We start from the raw sequence: 27,952 nt of genomic DNA, 5'->3' as shown, positions 1-27,952 counted from the left end.
TGGACGCATTTCTGGAAAGCCACAAACTACCAAAACTGGAACAGGAAGAAATAGAATACCTGAACAGGCAAATAACCAGGGAGGAAATTGAAGCAGTCATCAAAAACCTCCCAAGACACAAAAGTCCAGGGCCCGATGGCTTCCCTGGGGAATTCTATAAAACGTTTAAAGAAGAAACCATACCTATTCTGCTAAAGCTGTTTGGAAAGATAGAAAGAGATGGAGTACTTCCAAATTTATTCTATAAGGCCAGCATCACCTTAATTCCAAAACCAAAGACTCCACCAAAAAGGAGAATTATAGATCAATATACCTGATGAACATGGATGCACAAATTCTCAACAAGACACTAGCAAACAGGATCCAATAGTACATTAAGAAAATTATTCACCATGACCAAAAAGGATTTATCCCCGGGACACAAGACTGGTTCAACACTCGTAAAACATACAATGTGATTCATTATATCAGCAAGAGAAAACCAAGAACCATAGGATCCTCTCATTAGATGCAGAGAAAGCATTTGACAAAATACAGCATCCATTCCTGATCAAAACTCTTCAGAGTGTAGGGATAGAGGGAACATTCCTCAACATCTAAAAGCCATGTAGGAAAAGCCCACGGCAAATATCACTCTCAATGGGGAAGCACTGGGAACCTTTCCCCTAAGATCAGGAACAAGACAGGGATGTCCACTCTCACCACTGCTATTCAACATAGTACTGGAAGTCCTAGCCTCTGCAATCAGACAACAAAAGACATTAAAGGCATTCGAATTGGCAAAGAAGAAGTCAACCTCTCCCTCTTTGCCGAATGACATGATACTCTACATAGAAAACCCAAAAGCCTCCACCCCAAGTTTGCTAGATCTCATACAGCAATTTGGCAAACGTGGCAGGATACAAAATCAATGCCCAGAAATCAGTGGCATTTCTATACACTAACAATGAGACTGAAGAAGAGAAATTAAGGAGTCAATCCCATTTACAGTTGCACCCAAAAGCATCAGATACCTAGGAATAAACCTAACCAAAGAGGTAAAGGATCTATACCCTAAAAACTACAGGACACTTCTGAAAGAAATTGAGGAAGACACAAAGAGATGGAAAAATATTCCATGCTCATGGATTGGCAGAATTAATATTGTGAAAACCTCAATGTTACCCAAGGCAATTTACACATTTAATGCAATCCCTATCAAAATACCATGGACTTGCTTCAGAGAGTTGAAACAAATTATTTTAGATTTGTGTGGAATCAGAAAAGACCCCGAATAGCCAGGGGAATTTTAGAATAACATAAGAAAAAAATAGATCATAGACAAGGACACTTAAATAGCTACTACACATAATAAAAAGGTAGTCATAAAATAGAACCCAAGTGGATAAATGAATTAATAGAATATAATGATAATTCTGAAACAAACAAATGTGAATGTGGGGACCTTGGACATATATGGAGAAATACAAAGTCAAACATTTAGCTTATAATTTATATCTTCAACTCCAGTTGTGTTAAATACCTAAATTTGAACAACAAAACCATAAAGTTAATAGAATCAAATAGGAAAATATCTATGTGATTCTAGAATATGGAAAGATTTTTTAACAAGACTCTAAAAATGCAATCTGAATGTGAAACATTGATGGATCTTATTACATCAGATGTAAGGGTTTCCATCCAAAAAAGGCATTTAGTTAACATGTGTGTGACACAGCAGAAGATATTTAAAATGTCTAGATTTGACAGGACATTAATAATTATGTGAAATTCCTGTGAACCACCAGAAAATACATTACAACTACTAGATGTTTTCTATGTATGTAATATATAAAAAGAGATAAATGAGTACACTTAAAAATTATCATTAAATAGTATCACAGGATGATTTCTAAAACAATAACATTTATGTGAATTAAAATAAGCAAAATTCAATAGTATATATTTCAGAAGTATATAAAATAATAAAATGCATTACCTGTGGGAAAAGGAAAGATATAGTGATCTCTGCTGAAGGGGAACAATATAATGAAAAAAAGAAAAAAAAGATCGTTTCCATGGTCTGAGGGAGACAGTGTTTCTTGAACAGAGAAATATAATTAACTCTGTTCTCTGCGTCAGGGATGCAACAGAAAAAGTGAACTGAATACCCAAAATCAGGTAATAAAACAAAGTAAGATGAATTAATTTTATGTGAATTTAAAGATATTTACTTACTTGAAAAGTCATATAGTGAACAAAATACTCTGACAAAAATGGGAGGTGAATAAAAAAGAAAGTATGCAAAATACTGGATACACCATAAAACTAAACATAAAATGATGCCAAAAACCTAAATATTCCAGTAAAAAAACAAAGATTACCAGTATTCTTTAAGACATCTGTTACAGAGATGCATTTATATATTTACTTTTTTTATTGCCAAAAACCTAAATATTCCAGTAAAAAAACAAAGATTACCAGTATTCTTTAAGACATCTGTTACAGAGATGCATTTTTATATATTTACTTTTTTTCAATAAAATTCAAGTTTACAGAATAGACAAAGCCATAACAGGAATTACAAATAAATCTGGTACATCTGTTATAATTACCACATGCAAAAACATTTAAAGAAAACAAAAAAAAGTTTTTGATGAAGAGAATTTAGGTACTATTAAATATAAAATGTTAAAAGAACCATAAAGACGAGTTTGTAAATCTCTATACTCTATACTAATAGCATCAAAACATACAAAATGAGAATTTTGATAGAAGTTGTGAAAATGATTACATACTGATTTTTACACTTGATAATCAGAGAAAAAAAATTGGAATATAGACTACTTGCATATCACTTAGCAGATTCAATATCAATGGCATGTATAGAAAAACACATCCACAAATCAAAATCAATCAGATATGTACTATACCAGCATTCATAGAATATTTATTAAAAGTAAATCCGTGTATATACACAATATAAGTTTCAAGTCTCAAAGTACAGTCTATTCTCATTATTTATCGTGCTCATGTTCTATAAACGTTTGCAGATACTGAATTAGTGAATACTAAACCGTTGCTCCTACAGGAAACAGAGGTGGGTTCATGTCAACCTCCGGTTACAAATTTTTGTCAACCAAGCAAGACACAACCTTGTTTTATGTGTGTTTCTTTAGAAAGAAAAACTTGTTTAATATATGTATTGATTTATTGATATTGAACTCACATCCAAATGCTGCATAACCTGTGCATGAATGGAGCTTATGTAGCACATATTTCATCCATAAGGCATGTCACAGTCTTGTGCTCAGGACCACTAGACACTTCAGCAGTATATTTGGGGGCCATTTAAGTGAAATCACCAACAAAAAGCACAGGAATGCAAAACATGTGCCCCTAAGTAAATCACAAGAAAGACATGTATTAACAGTATAAGACCTGAAACAGAAAACCAGCGCGTATCCCTGGTCAGTCTCAATTAGGAATGTGCACATTTGTAGACTCAAATTTTTCCCACTCTGCACACATCCATGAGCGACTGTGAAAGAACCATGAGTATTGATTTGGCAAGTAAACAAATATGCAAACACAGAATCTGCTAATAAAGATTATTGCTATAATTTAGATATGTGGTCTGAACATAATGGACTTAAACCATAAATAAAAATATAGATAAATCATGGCTTCAGAAATAATGAATATTAGAACATCCTTAAAACTAAAAAAAAAAAAAAGAAAAATAATAATTATGTATCATTTACCTTGCAGGATGACTTTATAGCAGGACTCAGAGGGACACATAAATTTAAGTACTTATTTTGGGAAAGAAAAAAAGGCTAAAAGTGAAGGGATTAAAGATAGAATTTTATTTTTTTAAATTTTTTTATTTATTTATGATAGTCACAGAGAGAGAGAGAGAGGAAGAGACACAGGCAGAGGGAGAAGCAGGCTCCATGCACCGGGAGCCCAACGTGGGATTCGATCCTGGGCCTCTGGGATCACGCTCTGGGCCAAAGGCAGGCACCAAACCACTGCGCCACCCAGGGATCCCCTAGAATTTTAATTATTTTTCAAATAATGGGAAAAAATGAATATGAAGGGAAGGGAAACAAGAGCAAAAATTAATGAATTAGAAAAAAAGATAAAATAAGTTTGAAAACAAAAGGTTAGTTTTTAGACTAATTACATAAAGTATTATTATCTTTATCACATTACATTTGAAAATGCACCTTCAGTGGATAAATTCATAAGGAAATAATACTGCCACCAAAGGGATTAACAAAAATGGGATAAATACATAATATTAAATAAACTGAATCCACAATAAAACAACTCACAATAAAATACCATTCACAAACTGATTTGCCAAACACTGAAAATGCAAGAAACGTGTAATTCCAGTCTCACCCACAATGGTCCAGAGATATACCCCTTAAAAGAGGACTCACTTCTCAATTCTTTGTGATGAAAGAATTTCAAAACTAGGCATAATGTAAATTTTTAAAAAATCAGTTGTAAATGTCAATGTCAAAAGATTAGCAAGTCGTTTGAGGTAATAACATATATGGTGCAGCAAGTGTATTTTGAATTTATCCCAGGAATTCAAGATACATTTAATTTAGTCATTTTTCTCTACCTGACAAAAATATGGTTACGAAGAGCTCCAAGTTTTATATATCCTGCAATTCCTACCCTTTCTAAAACTAACTAACACTGCACAGCATTCTTATAGGTCTTGATAGATGGAAATAAATCTCTGTAGATGTGCATTTAAGAAGCACAGATAATGTTGCTCTTTGTAGACTCTCCCTTCATTAAGAACTGCTTCCTTCTCTGGGGCCCCTGGGGGGCCTAGGGCGTGACGCCGGGGTCCTGGGATCAAATCCCACATCAGGCTCCCTGCGTGGAGCCTGCTTCTCCCTCTGTCTGTGTCTCTGCCTGTCTCTGTGTCTCTCATGAATGAATGAATGAATGAATGAATGAATGAATGAATACATCTTTAAAAAAAGTCTTCCATCTAGATTTTTGTAACTAAAATCAGAACTACATATAGAATAAAGATACACTATCTCTGCCAACCTACATTTGTTCAATCATGTTCAATTTTTCAAAATTTGTTAGAATTTGTTCAATTCTAACAAATGAACCTAGAAGCATCTTTTGGAAACTAAACTTTCATAAGTAAAAGAACTTTTGCTTTGGGATTTAGTTTCTGATACATGAGGCAGCAGCACAACTAATTGGAAAAAGAAAGCTCACCAGACCAGACAATATCTGGATCATGGATTATATTTTTGGGGAAAAAAAGTAATTCTTACCTCCTACTATTAAACAAAATTAATGGTGGATGAAATACACATATAAACAAACATTTTAAATAAGAAGAAAATACAGGTAAATTTCAAGCTGATAGCTTATAGATATTTTTAAACATATAAGAACAATTAAAGAAATGAAGACATTGTTTACATTTACAAGATAATTTTACTGGATCAAATAACCTAAACAATTTCCAAGTCGATTAGGTAGACTGTAAGGAATATCAACAACAAATATTGTAGACTAAGATTTAATATTTTCAGTATATTGGGGATCACACCATAATAGAAAACTATCAAATTCTGTTAGAAAAAATAAGCAAAAGAATTTATATAGAAATTTCATCCAGAAATCTGTCCAACTTCATCAATAATCCAACAAATCAAGTAAGAACATGATATGGTTTTTGGATTCTCTATTTAATAAAACCGTAATTATAAAATAATAGTACCAGGCTGGAAAGGTGTGGTGAATGAGAACATATAGAGAGGGTATTACAAAGTATAAAACTTCTGAAAACCAAGTCACATTAGAGGATTTAAAAAACTCTTAATTTTTGACTTAGTATTACCAGCTGTGAGCATAGATTTCAAGTGGTGGTAAGATCACAAATTTATTATAGAACACAAGTGTTCATTGATGACAAAGACTGTGACATAGGAAATTGGAGAAAATCTAAGTGTCCAATAACATGGGGATGGATAAATAAAGCACATCTACTTTTTAATAAGGACATTAAGTTAAGTTTTAGGAATATTAAACTCCAATTATGTTACTGCATTCGTATCAATGTTTATCTTTCCAAAAAAAGACAAATTCCCTAGAATGTTATACATATTAGTCAATACATCTTCTTCTCTAAGGCAATTTTCTGAATTACTGTATATTTTTATTTGGAGCAAAGGGATAAAATTTAATGTGTTAAATTATTTTGGATAATTTCATAGTCAACAGTAGACTGATAATAGTGCGTGCTTTCAGTGTAGACACATTTTCTGATCAAATGAAGAGTAATTTATTATAATTGCTCTTGATTTTTTAAGTAAAAGAAGAAATGAGTGTACTTCACTATAAATCATATAATTCTGTATAACTGATATATGTCATTAAATTGTTCCACACACTTCTTAATCAATACTGTATACACAGCTATAATTTTTGAAATTTTTTTCTTAATCAATTCTCCTAGGAATTTGTCTTATAAATAGTCTACATTTACCTAACAGCTACAGTTATTCACCTGATTAGTTAATAAAGAAACATTAGAACAAAGATTTTAATAATTGAAGGTATTTTACAGTTATTTAGATATAAGGGCTTATTACATTTTACAATTTGATATTTTGGAATCTTATGAGATAGGAAATAAAATATTACATCCAAATTTTTTTTTATTAAATGAACAAAAGTCCATGTATATAAATTGGCTAATGCTACCTGACTAAATAGTTGTAAAATAAGTTTAAGTTGCGTGTCCTTTTCCTGGCCACAGAAATATGTGTGAAATTGGAACAGTACTAATTCTGCAAAATTTTACTATTGGTGGTCACCAACTGCAAACGATAATATGAACGAAATCACTGGGTAAACATGAGTCCTGTTGTAGATACGGGATGGCCACTGAAAGCTTTTAAAGGAAAAGCAAAGAAATGATGTAGAGCTCTGGGTCCACACTCACTTTCACTTGTTTTTCCTGCAAGATACAGCAAAAGCAGCATCACCTACAGTCAGGAAGGAAAGTTATTTAGGTACTACTTGTTTTCTAAATAGAGCAAGCGAGCACACCTGGGCGGGGAGGAGGGGCAGAGGGAGAGAGAGAATCTTCAGCAGGCTCCACACCCAGTGGGAGCCCCTTGGGGGGGGCTCAGGCCCAGGACCCTGGGATCACAACCGGAGCCAAAATTAAGTCAGATGCTCAACCAACTGAGCCACCCAGGCACCCCTACGTACTGTTAATATTAGCATTTTACAGACTTAAAATGGAGTATTCTTGTAAGTGGGTGGCTCAGTTTTTAAGGTTTCAAGTCACTGTTTAGTATATTGTTGTATAAGATGTAGAGATAATGACTCAACTGATTTATAACCAAATTGGCCATTTTCTCTTAATTCTTATTTCTCTTAACTCTCCAGATATACTGTTTGTCCATGTATTTAACAAGTGTATCCTCTTCACCTTATTTTCCATTTAATTGTCTACATTCAGGTATTTTTCATAGTATTCCTGCCTTTTTTATTTTTTTGCCTTTCTTTTTTTTAATTTATTTATGATAGAGAGAGAGAGAGAGAGAGAGGCAGAGACACAGGCAGAGGGAGAAGTAGGCTCCATTCACCGGGAGCCCAACATGGGATTCGATCCCGGGTCTCCAGGATCACACCCTGGGCCAAAGGCAGGCGCCAAACCACTGTGCCACCCAGGGATCCCTTTTTTTGCCTTTCTGAGTCTTACCTTTCTTACCTTCAAATGCACACCACAAAAGACGTGCTGCGTGCAGGGAGTAGGAAATCTACCTCCTACTTGCAAGTTCTAAATTTAATCATTGTGCTCATTCTCTAAGCTTCTATTTCTGGCTTTTGAGGGAGCGCGATCCAATTCCAACCCACTTGCGCCTGAACTCCTGAAGGTATACACGCATGCAGTTTAAGTCGCTGTGCTAGAACAACACTGCTGACTTCACAGAAGGAAAGAGAAAACCTACTTTGATTAAGCCCAGTGTGGGGTACAAATGCCATCACTCAGGCTAGCTAAGGCATGCAACTGAAGTGTCTACCTAGGGGGGTAAACGGGGATGCAACATCATCTGGGGATTAGTGACATGGAGGTAGTGAATCCACAGATGTAAAAGCAACTCCTTATACTCTGTAGAAGCTAAAGGCAGGATGCCAAGGAAGATCCCACACCAATAAGTGTCACGGAGGTGGGTAGCCACCGCCCAAACCCCCACCTTTGTGCGTGCATGCACAAAATGTTTTTCCTAATGCATACAGCAAGGAAAATGTTCAATCAGGAAAGTCTGCACAAGGAGAGTGGATTTCTATCCCATGGAAGGATATTTACAACAGCCTCTGGGAAACCCCAGTGCAGATGAAAAGTGTGGTTCAAGGTCAGTGCTACTGGAAGGTACCAAGTGTTAGAAGCCACAGGACTCGCAGAGAAAAGACAATGGGGACCCCACTCTGCAGAGATCGTTTATTCAACCCTATTTAATCTTAAGCAAACTTAACTGCTTGTGGCGATTTTGGCCTGATTTTTAGACCTCTACTGAAGGAGGATTTTGCCATTTTAAAAGTGGTGACTTCGCCTTTTAAAGGGGCTTTCTATAGAGTAGGATTGGCTTTTCCTGAAGTGGATCCAGGAGAAAAATGTGTTTCGTGTTATTAGTAGAGGACGCAGAGAAGGGTGTGGGGAGCAGAGTTGAGAGAGGGTGAGACTGGCTGTAGCTGCCATAGCATCCAGCGTCAGAAAGACTGTTCCTTTCCTCCTTGATGGAATGACCCTCAGGACTGGGTCTTGTCCCCGCATTTAGTTTTATTATCCAAGTCTCAGTAATTCTTTCTGTGGGACTAATTCAAAGCAACCCAATTCCTTGCCTAATGCATTCCTCAAGAGAGCCCTGTGTAGGCCGTTTCCTAGTGTATTTTGAATCAGCCATGACCCTGGGTTGATCTTCATGGTCATTTCATTCCCAGGGTGAGGAGATCTGAGTGCTCCAACTCCTTCCCCAGGGAGCTGAAAACCATAGGTGCCATTGGAGACCCTTACCATTAAAATGTGTATCTGTAATTATATCCAAAATCATCATTTTATTCCAGACTTATATCCCTAGAAATGACAGAGAATCACCAAACTCACAGTCTACCAGAAGTCACACACTGGGAATGCAGTTAAGTTAACATGGATCTGTATCTTCCAGATTTATGCAGACCGTATGCATGTGAGGACGAGGGATGGGAGAGGTCTTTGGAAGCCTCAGCTGCTCCCCACTGCTACTTCTGGAACCTCTTGTCCGATGTGGAGAGGAGCGTCTCTGAGCTGCCCCTTATCCCATCTTCTTGATTCTGTATTATTGAGTGAGCTTCTTAAACATGTACCAGGTTCTTCACAGATGGCTTGTGCTCTTCTTTGACAAACTTTACACAGTTTGGGAGGCAGCAGTTTTTCTGTTTGCAGCACTTGGACTTCAATAGTAAGTGCTTCATAGCACTTGTTGACTATGTGAGGTCTGCTCTTCTCACTGCCAGGAATCATTTCTATAGTTGCTCCCCAAATAGCAGCCCCAAGTAGCCTCTCTCTGTCCCTCCCTCCCTTTCTCCCTCTCTCCCTCCTTCTCTTTCTCTCCTTTCTGTTTTCATGCTGTCAGCTTGGTCCGTGTTTTTCTCTAGTGGTAGTTTGAAGTTTCCTGTCGAACTTTTCCAGCCATAGAAATGTTGCCTGGCGGATGCTGCTTGAAATATCTCCACCATAGGGAAGAAGTGATTGGCATTAGGACAGTGAACAGAGAAAATCTCCTAATGTGAACAACACCACCCCAGCCCTGTGTATGGTATTCAAGGCATAACCTTCCCTGGAGGGCACTGGAGATTGGGGTCACTGCCAACAGGAGGCTTAATTTGCCTTTCCACTTCTTAAGGTAATATACCTGATTTATGAGGACACAAATTTCTGCCACACAGTGATACCTACCTGAATAGACTGCAGTTTTATTAGAATCTCTTACGTTCCATTGGTATTTTTTATAAGGTGAATCCTAGCCACCGTATTTAGTCTACATAGATCACACCTGCTCTTCTTGATAGGAACGGGGACTTTGTTCTGGACACTGATGCACATATAATGCTCTTTCTTGCTAAGTACTCTAAAAAATAGGCACTTCTGCTATTGTCGGCTGTGTAGGTTTCTACTGGACCAAGTGTCTTTGGAGAGTGACTTTTTCAAATTTGGTGCCGTTTCTGAAGGTGTATCCTAGTTAGTACCAGGAAACTCCGGAGGACTAATTACACTTAAAACATTCCCCTTCTGATCTTTCTTCGGGAAGAAAAATAATAGTTTTGTTGTATTACCGTGGCACAATGGTTAACTTGTCCAACTCATAGCAACAATTATATTCTAGTTGGTTCTAAGAGGTATGAATTGCGACAAAATAGCTCCTATGACTAGCATATGTGTGTGGTGGTTAAAGATATTAAGATGTCACAGGACTAGAAGTAGTCATTGGTTATCCTATGTTGTTTTATTGTTTGTCAGATACCACATGGTCTTTCCCTGACCAGTCTGTTTTCTTTGCAATTATTGACTAAAGAAAGGTAAATACATTTGTGCAATTTTAAACTCAAGTGGATGTAATGGAAACTAATGGCTCCCACAGAGTAGATGTGGTTAAGATATAAATCGTTGTTAGAGACAATATTGGTCGTTATTCTTCATATCTGAATACCAACCCAGGCCCTCTATATGTATATGAATATGTATAATGTTATCACATATAGTGAGTATACATATATACGTATATAAATATACATATACATGTATAAATATATATATGTATTTATTAATGTCCATAATTCTAAAAAGGGCACCAGAGAGCAGAGAGGAGATAATGGACTTATATATTTCATATTTATTTTAAATAAATTATTAATTTTTTGCTTGTGCAGTACACCTCTTGGTAGTCCTTTGTCTTCTTATGAAATCTCTAAATTATTCTATTTTCCATGTAAGTAGCTGGCCATTTATTTCACATAAATTATACTCAAATTAATATTCTCAGACAGTTTAAGTCTGCCTTTATTTTATAATCGGCAGAAAAATCTTTCTTTGAATGTTAGGTTGTGTTGCCAGATACAGTTTTGATTGAGAAAGATGTAGATCTTTTTCTTCTCCAAGAATCCACAGGCTATACAATCAGTACATAAGTAGTATAAGAAGTAAAGACTAATAAAAATCATAAAAATATGCAGATAAAGTTCTGCAGCAGTTCTGAAGAAATTAGAGTGGGCTAAATAGAGGAGTTGGCATCTGACATAGACCAAAGTTAATGTATTGACCTAGAAGCATGAAGAGCATAGACAGAGCAAGGAACCTGACCAAATTCATAGCAATAAGATTTCACAAAGAGTTTGGTGAAATAGAGAGCCTCCCAAGCTCTGAGTGGAATGTTGACACTTAACCCTTTCAGACTTAGCCTTCCAGATGTTAACTACCTTGTATTTGGCATTAAATTGGATCCACAGTGGCTGGTGGGTATAATGAAAGAAGTCACATTCAATGAAAAGGTACCTGTCTGCTTATTTTGCACACACAGGCCTCTGCTAGGTGCTACAGGAATATCCATAAACATTTATTTTCTATATGCTCCATAATTATGTTATGAAATCAGCATTGCTAAGGCCAGGATCCAAATCTGCTGCCTAACAGTATTTTTACTCCTGGGTTAGTTCTATTTATGGACTGTGGGTTGAGGAGATATACTGTGATGTCATTTCCAACGTACATAGAAAAGGAGAATGTAGTTGTAACAGAATGGGATGATACACATCGCTCTACCTGGTAAAATGGGCCAAAGCCTAGCCACTGACTACAGATCCCCAGGGGACTGCGGTTGAGACACCTGGCGGATGGCTCCCACAATATGCTTCCTCCTCTGCCTGTGAGTACATCACTCAAAAGATTTTATGTGTGGAGCTACTAACCATAAAAGGAATGAATGTAATTTTAGTCATGACACTTCTCCAGAAAATTAATTTTTTCTTAGTCTATCAAACGACCTATGATAGGATATTCAAATTCAACTTTTCAGTTTTCTCCCAAGTTTCATCTCACCTGCAGAAAAGATGACTCTGAGATTCCTGTCTATGGTTATTTCTTGGACAAGTTTGGGTCTGAGACATTCTGGACCTCAGTAATGAGTGAACGGAAGGCCTAGTTTCACCCCAGACACATGAAATATTGAAGCTGGAGCAACAGGAATTTCTAGATGGCTCCTATAGATGCTCTAACCATCTGTAGCTGAAGGCATCCCTCTTCTCCCCAGCTGCACCACCTATTTGGTATAGACTTCTGTCCCCACCTGTGTGAACTCAGTGCAGAGGTGGAGCCTGAGCCTGAAGACAGCGATACAGAGGCATGTTTCCCAGGGAATTCAATGCAGTTCCTGCTGACCCCTGAGTGGAGGACCTGCCACCAGCATGAGTAAGCTGAGAAACCAGAGGAGAGAAATTAAATTCTTAAAACTTTAAAAGACAGGCTTCTGTGTAATATAATCTAGCCATTTTAGGGTCCGAACAAGAAATCGGTGCATCTGATTGATTTATCTTACCCTTGAAACCTGCCCAGATGTGGCATCCAGGTGATTTAGTGCCTTGTGTTTGGTTAGTACAGCAGGCATAGGAATCTAGCCATGAAAACATGGAGAATTGGAAAATCAAGCTGCCCAGGGGAAATGGTGTTATAGTATGTATGTGAATGCAATTCAGGTAATTTTCCTTAAGATAATAATGGGGAGGTTCCTATTTCTACTAATATGTTCAAGTCTTTTCTACTAGAATGTAGATTTGATGAGGAACGAAGCTATGTCCTCCTTGTCCTGTAACTCCTACCCACAGGAGAGTGGTTTTCTAGACCAGCAGGATCAGTATCACCTGGGAAATTGTTAGAAACTTGTTAGGATCCAAAGTACAAATTTTCATGCCCTTCTCCTTATCTATCATATCACAAACTCTGGAAGTGGGGATACAACAATTTGTGTTATAATAAGCCTGCCAGGGGATTCTGATGCAAGATATTCCTGGCACATAGTAGACATATATCAAGATGTGCTAAAGGATGAAGCAGTAATAACATAAGAGAGTAAACATTTCTGTTTTGTAAAAACATATGCAAAGCACTGATGAAAGGTGTTTCTCTTACAGCATGAATTTTTATAATGTAAATAAAGAATAACTGGACTGGTTTATTAAGAAACACAGTTTGCACTACATGCAGAAATGCTGGTATAAATTTCACAGCAATCAGGAGTTACCTCTAACCCTGTGTTATCAGTGAAGATCTGTTTCTCAGGGCAAGGATGTAGTTGCTTTATACCTGGCCATTGAGCTTTTGTTTTATCCTTTCATATATTAGTGGTTGTTGCCAGCTATAATTTATTCTGATTTCGCATATGGGTATATTAACTTCAAAAAATAGTTTGCATTTCTTAAGCAAAGGCAAAGTTCATGAACATTTGTGTGACTGATGGGTCCAGCTGGTGATAGAAGAACAGACTGTCCCTCCTCTTGGTGATCACTAGCAAACTTGTTCATTCTTTATTTTTTTTTTTTTTTTTTTTTTTTTTTTTTTTTTTTTTAAATTTTTATTTATTTATGATAGTCACACAGAGAGAGGAGAGAGGCTGAGACACAGGCAGAGGGAGAAGCAGGCTCCATGCACCGGGAGCCCGACATGGGACTCGATCCCGGGTCTCCAGGATCGCGCCCTGGGCCAAAGGCAGGCGCCAAACCGCTGCACCACCCAGGGATCCCTTGTTCATTCTTTAGATGCTGCTCGGTAATCAACTGTGTATTTTTGTCAGTCTGCAAGGAAACTATCAACTAACTCAGAAAGATAAGTATCTTTCTTATCACTGTAATTGCAATTAGAAAATGAGTTTGCCATATTTGACACTCTAGACCTCTACCATCACTTCTCCCCTTCCCATTTAAATAATGGATTCAACAACATAATTGGATAGTATAACTTTTTAGGAGCTAAATTCTTAAGTTATAAGAACAAAGTAGCATGTAATATTCTAAATAGGATGTACAGTCTACAAATATCAGTGACAGAAATCTTGAAATAAATCATAACTGACGGCAAAACCATACATCTCCTGTAACTTTTCCTAATAGAGTCAAGAATCTGATTTGTTGAAACTATTAGGTATTCCTTAATTATTCGGCTCAGTGAACAGAGCTGAGCAAAATATACCAAACATAATCTGTTAGCTAAGTCAGGATTTAGACACTTGAAAATAGATTATGTTTGTATTCCAAATCAGATCATGTATTTATTCAGAGCATATGATGTACAGCTTACCATGTTAATGTGCTGGTGGGAAATATAATGAGTATCAGAAACCTTTTCTGACCCGAAGAATTGGCACAAAACATAGACTCAAATACACTGAGAGTTCTAACATCCTATGCATTGCTAATATAGGACATTTCTAATTTTTAAGTCTATATAGGCAATTCAATTTAGTTATTTAACACTCAACATGTATGGCTTGAACTCATGACCCCAAGATCGAGAGTCACAGGCTCCATGGCCTGAGCCAGTCAGGTGCCCCAAGGCAATTATATTTTTCTTTCAGGAAGGAAGGTTTATTTATGTATAAGTTCAATATGTCCATAACAGTTGCCATGCCAGTAAATACCATATATTAAATTGAGCTATATGAAATTGTCTTTGGGTAGGTCAAAATCATAGAATATTAGCAATTTGGGATCCCTGGGTGGCGCAGCGGTTTAGCGCCTGCCTTTGGCCCAGGGCGCGATCCTGGAGACCCGGGATCGAATCCCACATCAGGCTCCCGGTGCGTGGAGCCTGCTTCTCCCTCTGCCTGTGTCTCTGCCTCTCTCTCTCTCTCTCTGTGTGACTACCATAAAAAAAAAGAATATTAGCAATTTCATATGGCTCAATATAACATTGTTTTAAAAGATGGCTTTACATTTTTTGAAATATTGTGCTTTATGTTTGACTAATGTTGCCATGAATTCTCTCTGTGGATGACTTTCAGAAGTCTGCATAATTTCTGTTTACTTGCATTCCTCATCCTATAATGTACTTTGAAACCATATGAGTGAACATTTGAGGAAGATTTTTAGTGTCTTGTTCTATCACAAATTAATACTATTGAGTGGCTTTGAAGGGTTATTTAAGCTTCAAAAATATATAGTCCTGGGACGTCTGGGTGGCTCAGCAGTTGAGCATCTGCCTTCAGCTCAGGGAGTGATCCTGGGGTCCCAGGGTCAAGTCCCACATTGGGCTCCCCACAGGGAGCCTGCGTCTCACTCTGCCTGTGTCTCTGCCTCTCTCTGTGTCTCTCTTGAATAAATAAATAGATATTATATATATATATATATATATATATATATATATATATATAGTCCAGTAAGAGAGTAGTTTATCAAATAAGAGGAGCCCAGCACAGAGGAGACATTTCATATTGCTTAACATTCAAATTTTACCTATATGTTATTAAATTGATGTGAACAATTTAAGAAATGGTCTTATACTCATTTTTACAGTAAAGTAATTTTTCAATTATGTTAAATTTGACTTTGAATTTCACATATTGCCATTTTATTTTAGCACCTCTTTAATCACTGTTTTGTGAATTGAATAAATTAAAATATGTAATTGAGTTTTTAGAAATATTAGCAACTTATTTTAATATTCAACTTGATGACATCATCAGTGGAAGATGAGATTTGAGGCTTTTGCTTTTGAGAATCTAAATGATCATTTGGATTCTTTATTTTGTAAAAGAAAAAAAAATAAAAGTGAATAGTGCAGAGATTGAGATTACACCACAAACCTCCCCACATCTACTCCAAAGAAAGTTCCATTAATTCAGATTTTAGAAAAAGATAATAAATTTCTTTATAGTTACATTTTATTTTTTTATTTTTTTAATAATAAATTTATTTTTTATTGGTGTTCAATTTGCCAACATACAGAATAACATTTTAAAATCCAGCATAAAGTTTAATGACCATTTTAACTACATTTTGAATGCTTTATTTAGTTTATTCAATTTCACATAATGCTTCTCTGCATTGAAAACCTCTTTTCTTTACAATCTCTGCTAACTTCTATTTCTCTAAAATAAATTCCAAATTATTTAGCTTCATATTCAAGATCCTTCAACATCCAGACCCCATCTATCTTGCAACATTGCTATATAGAACCTTCATTTCATTCAAATTTGTTTTTTGATATTAAATCAGCAAATAACCACAATGAGGTACCACTTCACACGCATTAGTGTGACTACTGTTGGTAAAACAGAAAGTAACCAGTGTTGATGAGGAAGTGAGAAAATTGGAAATAGTGAGCATGTGAAGTGGCGCAGCTGCTGTAGAAAACAGTATGGCAGTTCTTCAAAAATTAAAAGTGGAATTACTGTATGAGCCAGCAGTTTCACTTCTGGATGATATATATCCAAAAGAATTGAAAGCAGAGTCTCAAAGAGACATTTGTATGCCTGTGTTCATAGCATCTTTATTTACAACAGCCAAAAGGTGGAAGCAACTCCCATCTATTTACAGGTGAATGAATAAACAAAACATGGTTTTTACAAATAATCAAATGTTACTAATCCTTTAAAAGGGGGATGATGACACCCTCTATAATGGATGAACCTTGAAGATATTATGTTATCACAAAAACACAAGCACTGCATCACTCCCCTCCCAGGAGACACCTAGCATAGTCAAATTCATAGAGGCAGAAAATAGCATAGTGGTTCCAGGAGCTGAGGGAAGGTGGGGATGGGGAGTTGTTTGATGGGTACCGAGTTTTAGCTTCACAAGATGAAAAATTTTGAAGTTCTGTGTCACGATGTCAATGTACTTAAAACCACTTACCCATACACTTTAAATAGTTGAGATGGTTAACTTTATCTCATGCATTTTTTACCACCATTTTAAAAAATTAAGTGAATAGATAATTTTTTAATGTTCCAATAATAATAATAATAATAATAATAATAATATTCCTATATCTAAAGCAAGTCCTTAGAAAGTGGTTTCCGGGATCCCTGGGTGGCGCAGCGGTTTGGCGCCTGCCTTTGGCCCGGGGCGTGATCCTGAAGACCCAGGATCGAATCCCACATAGGGCTCCCGGGGCATGGAGCCTGCTTCTCCCTCTGCCTGTGTCTCTGCCTCTCTCTCTCTCTCTCTGTGACTATCATAAATAAATAAAAATGTTTGAAAGTGGTTTCCAGTCACTGTGTTGTACACCTAAAATTAATGTGTCAACTATACTTCAGTAAAATAAAATATAAAAATTAAAAATTAGGGGATCCCTGGGTGGCTCAGCGGTTTAGCACCTGCCTTAGCCCAGGGCCTGATCCTGCAGTCCCAGGATCGAGTCCCACATCAGGCTCCCTGCATGGAGCCTGCTTCTCCCTCTGCCTGTGTCTCTGTCTCTGTCTCTGTCTCTCTCTCTCTCTCTGTCCCTGATGAATAAATAAATAAAATCTTAAAAAAAATTAGGGACACCTACGTGGTTCAGCAGTTGGGCATCTACCTTTGGCTCAAGGTGTGACCCTGGGATCCTGGGATCGAGTCCCACATCGGGCTCCCTGCATGGAGCCTGCTTCTCCCTCTGCCTGTGTCTCTGCCTTTCTCTCTGTGTCTCTTATGAATAAATAACTAAAATATTAAAAAATAAATATGAAAATTAAAAATTAAATACCAAAGGGATGGCTACTAAAATTAGTATGGCAGTTATATAATGTATTGAAAAGTCAGAGATTTCTTGTCTCTTGCTGTTTTAAGGATCTTCTCTTTATCTTTGGAATTTGCAAGCTTAACTATTAAATGTCGAGGTGTTGAATGGTTTTTATTGAATTTGGGGGGGGGGATCTGTCTATCTCTTTGATCTGAATTCCTGTTTCCCTTCCCAGATTAGGAAAGTTTTCAGCTATGATTTGTTCAAATACATATCCTGGACCTCTGTCCCTTTCGGCGCCCTCAGGAACCCCAATTAAACGTAGGTTTTTCTTCCTCAGGCTGTCATTTATTTCCCTTAATCTATCCTCATGGTCTTTTATTTCTCTTTTTTCCTCAGTTTCCCTCTTTGCCATCAAATTGTCTTCTATGTCACTCACTCGTTCTTCCCCCTCATTCACCCTCGTCGTTAGGACTTCTAGTTTGGATTGCATCTCATTCAATTGATTTTTAATTTCTGCCTGATTAGATCTAAAGTCTGCAGTCTTGAAGTCTCTTGAGTACTTTATGCTTTTTTCTAGAGCCACCAGTATCTTTATAATAGTGCTTCTGAATTGGCTTTCTGACATTGAATTATAATCCAAATCATGTAACTCTGTGGGAGAGAGAGAGGACTGTTTCTGATTCTTTCTTTTGAGGTGAGGTTTTCCTTCTAGTCATTTTTCTGAGTGCAGAGTGGCCAAAAACAAGTTGTATTGGGAAAAGGAGAAAAAGAGAGGAGAGAAAGAAGGAAAGAAAAGAGAAAAAGAAAAAAGGAAAAAAAAGAAAAGAAAAGAGAAGAAAAAGAGAAAGAAAAAGAAATAAAGGGAAAAAAGGGTGGGGGGCAGCAAACAAATCAAAAAGAAAAAAAACACGGGGGAGTATCTTCTGATTCTGTATACTTTAAGTCCCTTGACTTCCCCTGGAACGTGGCCATCTAGCTGGTCTTCTGGGGGAGCGGCCTGTTGTGCTGATTTTCAGGTATTAGCACTTGGGGGAGCTGCTGTGTCACCTGCCTGGTGCAGGGCTCAGTGGGGATGTTTACCCCGTGAGGCCCCAGGAGGGACAAGTGCAGTGGGCAGAGGCCAGCTCTGGAGCCCTGGAGTCAGCTCCCGCAGTAACTAGGGAGCTCTGCGTCTGCAGGGCCTGGATGCTCCGGGCGGGGCTGCTGATCTGCTTATCTCGGGGCAGGAGCGTCCTTGCTGTCCTGGGCTCTCCTGGCCTCTGCCTGTCCTGGGGGGAGGCCAGATCCTGGGCTGTGTACCCGGCGCCCTGTGCTCCTGGGCCTGCGCTGTTGGAATTGCGATCCTGGCCCCGCAGCCCCCTCTCCGCAGAGCCGCCTGAGCCACCTCCGCGCTGCTCCCAGGTCCAGCCGTGCGCGTGCTGCAGCCCTTGGGGAGCTCGGCGCACTCTCCCCGGGGCGCAGGTGTCTGTTAGTGTCCCAGGGAGCCTGAGGGCATCCCCGCCCTCCTGGGGTCCTGCTCCAACTCCCTGCGAGCCCTTTCCGCCCGGGAAGGTTGGTGCAGCTTCTGCTTCTCCGGGACGGGGCTCTCCTGTCCTGGGGACACTCGCCCGGGCCTCAGCCCGGCTCCTCGTGGGGCCCCGCCCCCCTGGAGGCCTTTGTTTCTTTATTTCGTTTTTCCCGTCTTCCTACCTTGATAGAAGCGTGAACTCTTCTCACTGTAGCATTCCAGCTGTTCTCTCTTTAAAGCTCAGGCCGCATTCGTAGATTATCAGGATGATTTGAAGCTTATCTAGGTAATTTGGTGGGGACAGGTGACGTGGGGACCCTACTCTTCTGCCATCTTGCCCCTCCTCAATCCTCATAAAGTTTCTATGATTAAGCATGGTAATGTACATAATTTAACAGTAAGTATGCAGTGCTAGCTGTTATTACCATTATTATTATTATAATTATTACTGAAGGATTCTTAATTCCTAAAACATTTAATTACAATAAATTCATGACCTTATATTGAAACTTAAACTGAGGTGTGTATGACACACAATAGATATATATAATGTTTCACTTTTGGGCAAATTTTTAAAACATCTGTACTAACATTCTAATGCTCTAATGAATGCTGTATTTACAACCGCAAGACAAGAAAATAGATGCCAATCTGTTCAACAGACTTCATCATTCTTCAACAGATATTTTATTGTATAAATTTTGGGTTTTTGTTGAGTGTGGTTTGGGGCAAATCATAAGATGGGTAAAGGAAATAAAGAACTAAAATTCATTTTTAAATGCTCATTTGCTTAAAGTAATTACCGCACTAATATGCTTTAAGTCTTAGATTAAAAATACATGCTTTAACTCTTAAAAGTATAAATGTACTTATTTATGTCTCTGGGCAATTTATACCTCCTGCATTCTCATTACAGAGGTGACAATGTTCTGATCTCTTATGTGTATTTCCAGACATATTTTAGGCATATATAAACAAATGCATTTTCCTTCCTTTTCACACAAATGCAAGCATACAAAACACTCTTACCTTCTCATCTTTTTTTTTTCACCAAAAGCTGTATAGTGTGTTGGTGTCTATATCAGCACTTAGTAAGCTTGTAAACTCTATGACTTATACAGCTTCACTGGATGGATATATCTAACCAATGTCATCAGACCACAGCTCATGGACAGTTTCGTTAACAGCTGTAACTTCTTGTTATAAACGTACTGAATAAATAGTATTGTCCAATTTAAATCAGTTAGTATGTATGTAGTATACTGGATGATAATTCCAAGGAAAGGAATTGGTAGGTCAAGGATAATGCATGGTAATTAATTTTTAAAAGAAATTTTTCATTTATTTTTGAATATTAATACAGGCATGTAGCACATAACTCAAAAGGAAAAAAATGAATGGTAAAAATAAGACTCTCTCATACCATTTTCCTATATTCATCCAGTTTGTTGGACTGGAGATAATCAGGCTTACCCGCTTTATGTCTAAATATCCTTCCAGAGACAGGTAATGTGTACATGTGTACGGAGAAGAATCCCTATTTTTCAGGCAAGTGTTGTTTTCTGTAGCATAAAAGCTTATGACATCAGAAGACTCTTGCCTAGATGTTTGTTTAAACAGAGATACTGGGCTCGAGGGTAACCGTTCACCCAGGATTGCACATCATGTGGCCTTACCATTCAGTCTCAGCCATCGTAGTCCTTATCAGGAAAAGTGATGCTTCCTGGGAATCTCACTATAGGGCACCGTTTTCCCTGAATGAAGAAGGGATAGTGATGAATTCTGTACCTCCTCACCAAGGATTTTCAAACCTCCTGCCATCCGCCTCTATGCTTGGCATGCAACGTGCATTCTGGGATTCCTCTTCACCATAATTAGAGACATTACTTTCACTACTCCTCTAAATCTTTTATTTCATGTGTCTTGGCCACCCTCTTTCTTAGTTCTGTGTCTAGTGTGTTACATCTCCTAGTAGCTTCCTAAAGAAACGTTAAGGGGGTGGCTATTTTTTTAAGTCATGTACGTTAGCACATCTCTTTAGCTAATTCTCTCAGCTGATTTTTCTGGATATAGACTTCCGAAGCAGTTTTTCAGCTTTCTGATTGCCAATGTTGCTAATGAAAAATTCAGACATTCTGATTCTTCATTCTTTGTTTATGAAATCTTTGTCACTCTCCCCCCCCCCCCCCCCATGGCAACTTCTGGGATCTTCTTTTTTTGCCTCTACTGTCCTAAAATATCAGAATGCATTACTGGTCTGGCTCACCCATCCTACTGGGTACTTGGAAGGTCCTGTTAATCTGGAATTCGATTCTCTTTAATACTAGTAAATGGTCTTAAATTATATTGCATCATATAATATTCCATTTGTTAAATTATGTTATACATGTTTATTGTGTATAATACATACAGTGATGATGTATGTAGTTTATACTAAATGTGATGTGACATTTATAAGTCAGCATGTAAGTTATTATTATTTTTTTTCAAAATGAACAAGAGTACTATTAAAGAGTGTTTGCAGTCAGTTCAGGAAATCACATATATGCTACTTGCAGAAGAGTTACACCCACAGTAATGATGTCCTCTAAACAATATATATTTTTATATTTTCAAAATATTTTGGCAACAAATGACTAAATTTGACACACCATATTTTATCATTCATCTCTCACACACATACATACAGATACATATCTATAATATTCTACTACTCTATCGCAGAGACTATTCTAGAAATATAATTATTGGTAGGTAACAATATTTTTAAATGAATTAATTCAAGTTCCAAATGTCAAAGTTCACTAACACCTTATTCTTAAAACAGAAATTTATATTGTTTTCTTAAATATTTTACAATCATTTCTGATGTTAAATAAGATAGCTTTTGCTTTTCTATGCTCAAAAATATATAGGGTTATATATAACCTGGATTTAATATACTAATGCAGATTTATAAAATCATAGCATATAATAGCTATGGCCTATAATAAATGTGTAAATATTCATTTTGGATTTTCAGCCCATTATTTCCCCAGATCATCTACCTTCTTACCATAACAAAATTGTTCAGTGTACAAATATTAAGGAATTTATGTGATATTATCAATAAGAACGTTCCATCAAGTGCCATACCCCACTGAGGAGTAGAAGTAGACCTCCACTAATAATCTCCCTTTATTGGACAAAATGTCATCATTATATTACATCTCATTATATTTGAAACATATATTTAATTTTCATTTTTAAAAAGCTTAAACACAATTGTACTACATTTCTTTCTTTCTTTTATTACTGTTGCTTTTCATTATTGAAATAATTTGAGAACTAGCATTGGCATTATGCTAAATTATCATTCAAGATTTGTGTTGTTTTGCTTTGTTTTCAGCATGCAGTGACCTGGAGTTCAGGGAATTGGCAAACAGATTGCGGGACTGGTTCAAGGACCTTCATGAAAATGGAAGCCAAAACAAGATGACAAAAGCATTACTGAGGCCTGAGAGAAGCAGTAAGATTTCTAAATATGACATGTGCCATTGTCTTTGACATGGAACTTTATTTCCAATGAATCACTTAGATCAAAACACATATTCCAAAATTTATTCTTTGCTAGGTGCTGAACAAAAATCAGAACATTGCTATTACTTCCAAGCACACTCATAGTATTTTGCAAGGAAATAAAACGTGACAACTCTGATTGGTTAAAAAAAAAGACATATCCCCTCAGAGACGACATTAACTTCCAGTTGAAGTGAAAGAATAAGAATATTTTTCAGTTTTGATAGCAGTGGTAAAGAATAAAACAACACTAGAGATAAAGGTAAGATTGTTCGAGTGCTTGAGATTTTTACAGACACAATTAGTCCCCCCTCCACACACACAGGCCACCCTTTACGTGATGACTCTGCAGGCATTTCTACTTTTCTACCAAAAAGCCAGTAGACAAGAGTTCTTTCAACAACAGAGTGCAAATCAAATTCATTTTTAAAAGAAGAAAATAAGCTATATGAAGATTATATGAATCTTTTATCATCTGTATAATTTCCTCAGTGTTTTCTAATTCCTTAGAAGTAGGAAATGGTGATTGAAGTAAAGCACTTGTTATGAAAATTGTATGAACTTTAATTCTATATTTTTCATTTATAGAAATGTTATTACACATTTAATACATGTAAAAGAAAGATATTGAAATATGAGCTTAATCTGAGGAGGCTTCAAAGATTGAATATTTGCTCTGAAATATAAGAAGAGGTGGTGGGGCAATAATTAGAAGCAGCATCTTTTAGTTGACCAAGTCCCAAGTGTGCCCCCTTCTTTGCTCATTGTGACATGACCCATTCACTCTACTTTGCAATCCTCAAATAGCACTTTCTTTTTTTATTATATTTTATTTACTTATTCCTGAGAGACACACAGAGAGAGGCAGAGACACAGGCAGAGGGAGAAGCAGGCTCCATGCAGGGAGCCCGATGCGGGACTCGATTCCAGGACCCCAGGGGTCACGCCCTGAGCCACAGACAGACGCCCAACCACTGTGCTACCCAGGGGTCCCCTCAATAGCACTTTCTAACAAAATCACCTCATAGATGGTCATGGTTATCCATTCGCTATGGTCTCCAAATACCTCACTTTTTTTTGTCTTCTCATCCAGGGATTTTCTAAAATCCCAACCTTTTGTATTTATGAATCTGATATATGTTCTTAACTAATTTAATAGTTCTTTTTAACTAAACTAATTCAGCTACCACTGATAGACATGATAATTATCTTTGAACATGTGATGACGATGTATATATGTTTCTTCTCATGAACTTCAGAAAGAGATTATAGTATTCCCCTACCCTGTAGGAGTGTTTCTCAGGTGTGTCTCAGGTGTGTCTTTGGAATCATTGATTACATTTATACCAGATGCTAATTTTTTGGATACCTTGAGTATAGGTAAAATGACTAACCTTACTTAATAGAAACAACAGAGTATGTTTGTCTCTGCATTCATAAAGCAAACACATCTGGGGTCGCGTAAAAGTTTGTTCCAGACCCTTACATATCGATCTTTAAAAATTAATGTCTACACCTACCCTACCAATTCTCAGACTTGAATATTTGTATTTCTTGATCTCAAATTTCTCCTTTAAACTTAAGACTAGTGATCTCTCCCATATTTGGAGGTGGATAGAAGGAGAGCTCCTGGAACACTCAGCACAGTGCCTGGTTAATTGTACACAGTCATAAATACCATTTTCCTTTCCGGCTTCTTGTTTCAAGAAATGAGGCACTCTTGATATAGTGGGTTATTTACAAGAAACTTGTAGGTAGCTGAATATCTTTGGAAAGTAAATGAAAAACTGGACATAGGATTATTTTTACTACTTGAAATGGTCAGAGGCCAACTAGGAGTAAGAGATGAAATCCATTCAGAGATAAGACAAATCACTAGAAGAAAAATGGAGGATTGCCTCAATTCCTCAGAATTGGACATCATCTGAGTGTATTCTTTCCTGACTCAAATCATACTTAATTTGTGAACCAACCCACGATATTATATTCTATTTCCTTCATATTTTTATTTTTCCTTCACAGCATTTCTCAGTATCTACTGCAGTAGTAATCTACATGTTTATTTGGATTCTCTCTCTCCCTCTCTCTCTCTCTCCCCTCCCCCTCTCTCTTTCACACACACACACACACACTAGATGACAGAAATCTTTACTGACCATCGTACTATAGGAGTAGAGTGGTTTGGTACATAGCACTGCTAAATAAAAACAAATACTAGTATTAATGGAAGAAACAAAGAAACCATCAAAATGCTGCATTACCTGGATGTACCACAATTTAATCAGCTTTCCTCTTAAGAATGTTTATTGTTTCCATTATTTTCTCCATGACGACCAATTCTGCAGCTGATTGTTATGCTTTTATTTCTAAGAAAGATTCCAAGAAGTGCAAGTGATGGGTCAACATGTGCATGCAGTTCAAATGCTAAATGATAATAGATGTTGCAGGTTGCTTTGCAAAACAAAAAATCTTAAGGTATTTCTAAGATTAGGGTAACTCACAACATGGGAGTTACCTTTTGTCTTCATCCCTGGCAGCAAAAATATTAACCATTCTTTTTAACGTTTCCATTCTGGTGAGCATGCTGTTATAGTTCATTATTAATCCCATTTGCATTCCCTTGATTAGTAGTGAATTTGAACATAAAATATTAGTGGAGGAGAACTTTCATACAGCAAAACGATATAAAATGACTCATTCAGCTCAGGCTACTCTAATAAAATACTATAGACTAGGCGGATTAAACAGTTGACATTTCAAGAATTCTGGAGGCTGGGGAAGTCCTACATCATGATGCTGGCAGATTGGATTCTGGATTCTTTTCTCATGGTGGAATCAGAAAAAGATCTCTCTAGGGCCTCTTCTTATGAAGGCACCAATCCCCTCACGTAGGCTCCACCTTCATGACCAACTGCCCCCAAAGGCCCATCTCCAAATGCCATCCAGCTAGGGGATAGGACTTCATCGTATGCATTTTGGGAGGACACGATTCAGTACAGAGCACCAAACAAAACGGCACACATACACCTGGAAAAACCACTAGTTATGTCAACTTACAAGTTCCATTTTAAGAAAGGTATATTGATGACTTCCATTATAATTGTTTTTAATCATTCCTTCTAGTATTTTGGGGAGTTTTTGCTATATGTGCTTGCTACTCTATTTCTTAAATATATAGATTTATTTATGTTCTATCCATTAATAAATTATGCTTATCACTTTATTTTATGATACTATATTCTACTTACTGCTTTTTTGCACAGATTTCACCTAATCTGATAGTAATATTATCACTCCTACATTTAATTTTATTGCATTTGCCCAATATATTTGGAAACATTTTTTGTCAATCTTTCTTTATTACTTAGAACTAAATGTCTTTCTTGTAAGCATCCATAATTGAGCTGTGAGTTTTCAATATGACGGTAAGAAAACTGAGTGACTTTTATAATCAAGATATAACAATAAAGTCAACAAAAAGCACAGAAAAAAAAGCACAGAAAAATATTCTGATAAAACACAGAATGTTTGCCATAGGAGATTACCCAGAAGACAAAGAAAACCTTGTTATCACAATTTCTGGTTAAGAAAAGACCAATAATCTAAGAGAAAATTGTCATTTTAAAAGAGAAACAAAATTTTAGTTTTACATCTGTATAATATTTGATACTAATTTTAATTTTTTCTATAATAAATCTTTCAAATATTAGTGAGCCCTGACTATGAAAATAGTTTCAAGGATCCTTTTATAATATTTTGTATTCATATACCATTTGGTCTTATGCATTTTTGTAACAGTAAGTCATTTTATTTTAGAATAAAACTATGTTTTTTAACAAAGTCATATCTTTCATACCTTGCATATCAAGTTGCTTATATCATTATTTTTTCCTACTAGAGTATTACTTATATAGATATTATCATTTGAAATTACAGTAATTTTTATTTTATATAGAAAACTATGAAGTAGATAATTTTGAACTGTCATGCATTAGTATTTTGCAGATTAAGAGGATTTATAAATATATATTTTATGCTTTTTATACCCATATCATTTTTTATATGTAGCTTTTTAAGTTGCAAAAATGAACATGTTTATTAACATACCCAAATATATAAAAATGAAACTACAAAATTAGTTTGAATCATAAAAATTAGAGGCAAACAGTATATAAATTTAAATTTCTCTAGTAGATGTAATGCTAACTTATTGAATCAATATACCTATTTCAATTTAAGACAAATATGTTCCAGTAGAATATAAATGTATGCTTACAGTATATGTAATGCTGATAACTCTGAAGATACAGTTTTTTTATTAATTTTTAAAGGTTTTTATTTATTCATGAGAGACAGACAGAGAGAGAGAGAGAGGCAGAGACATAGGCAGAGTGAGAAGCAGGCTCCCCATGGGAAGCCCAATATGGGACTCGATCCCAGGACCCTGGGATCAACAGCTGAGCCACCCAGGCATCCCAGTTTTTTTATTAAAAAATATTAAATTAGTTTCTTTTACAAAAGTTTATACTATGCTAATTGAATTTTTAAATTTTTAAATTTTTTTACGTTGACCTACAATGTTATGTTATTTTCAGGTGTACAACATAGTGATTCAACTTCTTTATACATGACATTAGGTTCCCCAGAAATGTACCTACCATGTGTCCCAAACATCACTATTAAATTACTACCGACTATATTCCATATGTTGTATCTCTCATTCCCATGACTTGCTTATTCCATAACTGGAAGCCTGTACTTCCCACTTTCCTTTACCCATTTTGTCCAGCCCATCACCTCCCAGTCCTCTGACAACCATTGGTTTTTCTGTATTTTTAGATCTGGTTCTACTTTTTGTTTGTTTATTTCATTCTTTAGATTCCATAAGTAAGTGAAATCATGTAGTATTTTTCTTAGTCTGACTCATTTCACTTAGTATAACATCCTTTATATCATCCATGGCTATATGATATTTATATTATATATATATCATATAATTTATATATATTTATATTATATATAATTTATAAATATTAAATGTATACATACACTACATTTTCCTTATCCTTTTGTCTATTGATGAACATAGGTTGCTTACATATCTTGGCTCTTGTAGATAATGCTGCAGTAAATATAAGGGTGCATCTATCTCT

At 36.5% G+C, this 27,952-nt stretch overlaps 1 long non-coding RNA gene across 1 annotated transcript; it reads right to left on the bottom strand.

The window, feature by feature from the left end:
• Nucleotides 1-9,078: 9,078 nt before the first annotated feature.
• LOC119864448 lies at nt 9,079-25,123 on the bottom strand. Its single transcript, XR_005387421.1, has 4 exons — nt 25,061-25,123; nt 20,918-20,995; nt 12,366-12,492; nt 9,079-9,753 (listed from the first exon to the last, which is right to left on the bottom strand). It is a non-coding gene; the product is annotated as an uncharacterized LOC119864448 (long non-coding RNA).
• Between the last annotated feature and the right edge of the window lie 2,829 nt (nt 25,124-27,952).

This window comes from Canis lupus, unplaced genomic scaffold, assembly GCF_011100685.1.
Source record: "Canis lupus familiaris isolate Mischka breed German Shepherd unplaced genomic scaffold, alternate assembly UU_Cfam_GSD_1.0 chrUn_S523H685, whole genome shotgun sequence".
In the NCBI taxonomy this organism is placed as follows: domain Eukaryota; kingdom Metazoa; phylum Chordata; class Mammalia; order Carnivora; family Canidae; genus Canis; species Canis lupus.
Note: the sequence above shows the minus strand (reverse complement) of the source record. Positions and strands in the feature narration are given on the sequence as shown.